This window comes from Penaeus vannamei, chromosome 5, assembly GCF_042767895.1.
Source record: "Penaeus vannamei isolate JL-2024 chromosome 5, ASM4276789v1, whole genome shotgun sequence".
NCBI classification, from domain to species: domain Eukaryota; kingdom Metazoa; phylum Arthropoda; class Malacostraca; order Decapoda; family Penaeidae; genus Penaeus; species Penaeus vannamei.
The window spans coordinates 28,916,201-28,921,200 of record NC_091553.1 but is presented as its reverse complement, the minus strand read 5'-3'; the positions used below and the strand labels follow the sequence as shown (position 1 = coordinate 28,921,200).

At 41.0% G+C, this 5,000-nt stretch overlaps 1 protein-coding gene across 3 annotated transcripts in view; it reads left to right on the top strand.

Annotated features, from left to right (window-relative positions):
- Positions 1 to 974: 974 nt before the first annotated feature.
- The window catches only part of LOC113819862 (uncharacterized), a 51,134-nt gene continuing 47,108 nt past the window's right edge, over positions 975 to 5,000 (top strand). Inside the window, exon 1 of one of the 3 annotated variants that reach the window (XM_070122040.1) lies at positions 975 to 1,003. The gene's annotated coding sequence lies outside the window, so the exon portion shown is untranslated. The remainder of the gene's footprint in view (positions 1,004 to 5,000) is intronic. The other 2 variants (XM_070122045.1, XM_070122042.1) reach the window with 2 other exon arrangements.

Below are 5,000 nucleotides of genomic sequence, written 5' to 3'. Positions count from 1 at the left end.
TAACTATTATTATTATTATCTTTATTACCTCCACCAAGGCGGTTATGTTTATGAACGTCACCAGTGTACAGGGATTGTAATGTAATTCTTCAAGTGTAAATATTCTTATTGCATCAGTAACCCTATTTCCTTGGCAGAGGTATATACTCTCTGAGAGCTTCTAGTTACTATTATTATCATTATAATTATTATTTTCATAATCATTGTCAACGATCTGCTCAAGGCCGGCTGATTCCCTCTTTCGCACCTAGGCCCTGGCAGCTGCCTTCCTCAGTCATCGGACACAGGTGTTCACTCTACTTACTCTTTTGACACTTTCTCCTTAGCAAGCAAAGTGCCCTCGCAAGGAATAGCTGCATAAAAGGATGTCTCATCAGATAGCAGGGGCAAATCAAGGGGAATAAGCAGAACAAGAAGAAAGTAGACAGAGACATAGCAGACAGGCGATGGCTAACAGGTTTTTAGGGTTTCACATAGACTGCAAAGGAATTGTGAAGGATTCCTTGTCTCATATAATATGTATAGAAATAAGATTATAAAGAATTTATTTTATCTATTTTAGCAAGAAACGAATAACCATTTAATTTCATTCTAATTGTAATTTGTTGTCCACAGTGATGCTAGACTTAAGGCGCTGTCACACTAGCACTTTTTCCGTCAATTTTTTTTACTTTTTATTTTAACATAAATACAAACATTCTCGAACTCGAATATAGCCCTTGAATTGGCTATGCTTGGCTGAAAAAATTGAAGTTAAGGTTTCCAGACGGAAACGATTATTATTGTCTGACTGGGAAATCGACAATTCGCTCAAAAATGGAGAAAATTTCAGAAAATTGTGAAAAAAATTGACGGAAAAAGTGCTAGTGTGACAGCGCCTTTATACGAACACTACAAAAACGCTTGTTTTGAATTCGCGGAGGCCTTGCTAGAGAGCCATGTGATATGCCGTGTGCGTAGTTTTCGACTATTCATGTTTGTGAAGATTTAGACAAGCCACGCTGTAAGTCAACTATTTATAGTGTTAATTCGTAGATCAAAAAACTAATTACAAAATAAATGGCCTTCAAAGGTAGCCCTTTTATGTATTTGAAGTGATACCACCTTTGCATGCATGAGTAACGCCAGATATTTACAGTACGAACTTGGAAAAACAAAGAAAGGGTGTTTTATCAAAATTAGCCACACATCGAGAGTCATTTGATCAGATGGACAATAATAAGCTACTAACTCATTCATTCAGTCAGTCAGTCAGTATATAAATCAGTCATATGTCTAAAACAATGAATAAATCTGTAAGATAGCCAGTTAGTAAGATTGCCAATCAGATAATCAGTCAGTCAGTAAATCGGTTAAATCTGTTGTCATTCAGTCAGTAAGTCAGTCAGCCAGCTAACCAGTCTAGTCAGTCTGTAGTCAGTCTAGTGAGTGAGTGAATGAGTCAGTCGGTCAGTTAGCCGGTCAGCCAGTAAGTGTAGTCAGTCATTATATCAGCAGCCAGATAGTAAGTCAGTCAGTCAGTGTCGGCAGCTACTAAGTTGCCATAGGTCTACTGAACATCGAATTGAACAGTATGCTCTATAGAAACTTAAATTCCCGACGTCTACAATTAGCTACCAAAAGGAAAATGAAAAATAACCGTGTGTACTGTAAATATCTGTCGTTACTCATGCATGCAAAGGTGGTGTTACTTCAAGCACATAAAAGGGGCACCTTTGAAGACCATCTAATTTGTAATTAGTTTTTGGTCAACGAATTTGAATCTTTTTGGTACAAATGTTTTTGGGTCATTTTTACGTCATGACGTCACCCCATGACGTCATTAAGTCAACTTTTTGACGTCATTTGATGTGATTTGATAAGAGCAGTCAAACAGTACAGTTTGAAGTTTCAAAATAAAACATGGCATTCGGCAGTCCGGAATTTTGAAGATCGTCCTATCCCAATTTTCGGTCTCTGAAATGTACACGCGTTTTACGACCGTTCAATTTGAGATACAGTAAATTCACTATATAGCAAAATAAGGTTCAGGCTATTTGCTTTCCTGAAAAATCGCTTATTTTTCGCTCAGAATCGTCTTCCTGGTCGAATTTCGCGTTGCAAGAATTTGGTCTGAGACAAAAATGTAACTTTACGACGATTGTTACGACGATCATTAAGACTTGAAAGGTAGTTTAATAGCCTATTACACCCGCCGATGGATTGTCTCCAATGCAAACATTACAAAAAATCGTGTAGTTCTGTTTTTTTTTTTTTTTTTCGAAGTTATGTTTGGTCAAAATCGATCTCTCCCCCTCTGTCCCCTCGGCATTGGTCTGAATTATTGCAGAACAAGTCGGTGCTCTAATTTTCATATCATGCTAGAGTCCCAATAAACCAAAGGGCGTCATGTAATTATGTTTCAGAGTCGAGTTATGGCCAATTTTTAAATTTCTTATTACTGCGATCTGGCAAGCGGTTGAGTTTTCGGGTTTGGGGCCACCTTTGTGCTTGTCAACGCAGTGATAGTGTATTATTGATATGTTTGAGCATATGTTAATAACAAAGTTGTGTCTTTTATGTTATATATAACTTGAAATAATATGATATTCACACAATTTCGATTATGTACCCCTGGGGCCTCCTGTTGCTCTGAGATCCCCCACAGTTTAGCCTAGGACCATAAGGTACCCAGTTTCTATGGATGGCCAAGAGGAGGCACTGCAGAAATCTCAATGATGGAGAGGCTGTGCATTGGCAGGGGTGCCATTCCTACTGTATTCGGATATTTCTATGAAGCTTTATTTCAGTTATTTACCAAAGAATAATGTTTTGTTTCCTTTTCATTTGATGAAAATATCTAGTCTTTAGTTATTGATCTTATATAAAGTGCCTCAAATATTTGTTTGTTTAAATGATGCTAGTCTATCAATATTTCTCTTGATTTTCTCTTGATTTGTCCTTAGTATTTCTATCTCATATTGTGTTACTATTTGATATTTGTATATTTCTACTTTATTTGTGTACAATTTTATATTTCAGATTTTTGAGGATTTATTTTTTTACAGCTTTTCATCGCGAGCATGTGTGTTTGCTGGTGCAAGCATGCGGTTGTCATCTAGCAAGTTTTGATAAACAGTTTATACCTACCAGCTTGTGAACTTGACAAAGGTTTAACTGACTGCAAGTGTTTTACTTGATGCAGTACATACACCTTCCCCAATAAACTCTCCAGCTAAGACCCTTTCATGCACTTGCACTACTCCCCAACCTCTTACGTTGGTATCTGGTCCCCAGCTGTGGGGGAACCTCTATGCCCAACTTCTTACGTTGACATCTGGTGGCCAGCGGTCGGCGAACCTCTATGCCGAGCTTTTTACGTTGACAATCATTATTATTGTTATTATTATTATTACTTTCATCATCATTATTATCGTTACTATTTTCATTATCATCATTATCAAAGTCATAATCTTTATCATTATCATTACTATTGTATATATTAATAGTTTTCGATATCTACATTATCATCATTAGCATTGTTATTATTACTATCATCATTGGTATTATCATCTTTATCATTATTGTTATCGTTATTATTATTATTATATTATCATTATTATCATCATCGGATGGGTGCTTCACACTCAGGGTGATGTGAAGTGATACTGTGGTAGCCTAGGTAGTGCTAAGTGCTTGCATGCCTTCTCGCTTACAGCCGCCATCGCTGGCTAGCTTAGTGCGAAAAGGGAGCACCTCTGCATAAGCCTCCCCTGCCAGTTCATACCCTCTTCATCATCGAGACTTCTGCAGTGCTTCCTCTTGGCCATCCGTGAAAACTGGGTCATGGCCCACCGGCATGTAGACATGCCTTGGCTATGTACCAACTCCTGCCCCTAAGTCCCCTGGGGTTAATTAGAGTTCTACCCCCCCCCCCCCACACCATAAATCCCTTCGGCAACGTCTGTTATAATTGGAAATGCTGGGGGTGGGAAAATGCCCCTCCCACCCTTCAAGTGAGGCAGGCTGCCGGCCCCATTGGAAGGCGACTGCTGGTGCGCATGATTGGAACGGGAGCTACTCGTCCCGCCTGCGTTCTGGCAGCTGCCAACGCAGAGTGAAACTTGTGGGGCAAAGCCCAAGGGAACCCCACTGATGGATGTTGGGGCCGACAGCTTGCCGCCTCCTTTCAAATGGGGCAGCGTCGGCGGGGGTGGTAGAGATGGCGTCCACCCAGAGTGACTGCCGAGGCTAAACTTCAGTCGGGACGTCAGGGTGGGGGCTTGGAACGTCCATTCTTTGCGTCAGGATGATCGGTTGCACCTACTGTCGAGGGAACTGGGGAGGCTGAGAGTTGAGGTGGCTGCTCTCTCGGAGGTGAGAAGACCTGGCAGCAACACGATTAACGAAAATGGCTACACCTATTACTGGTGAGGTCGCAGCGGTGGTCACCATCTTGAGGAAGTAGCCATAGCCATCTCCAGCAGCCTTCAGCCCTCGTTAGTAGAGGTTACTGCAGTTAATGAGTGTATAAAGGTATTGAGACTGAAGCTAGCATTTGGCTTCATGTCTCTTATTGCTGTGTACACTGCTATCGATGTTTGTAAACTCGACGTGAAAGAGATGTTCTATGCCAAACTTGTATCAGTGTCGGACAGCTGTCCTCGGCAAGATATTCGTATTGTCCTGGGTGACTTCAATGCAGTATCTAGCTGTGATTGAGCTGGCTTTGATATGTCTGTCGGTCCCCATAGTTCGGGAGCTGATGCCAGCAGCGAGAATAGCTTCCCTTTCCGGGACTTTGCAAGGTCCCAGAAATTGAGGATATCTGGCTCCTGGTACCACCACTTAGACCTACATTGTTGGACTTGTTAAAGCAATGTGGGTTATGCAGCCAGAGAGATCGACCACATCCTCATTAGCACTCGTTGGAGGATTCTCCAGAACTGTAGGGTGTATAGGAGTGCCGAGTTCTGCTGTTCTGAACATAGAATAGTGACGGTTACCCTCTGTGTCCAATT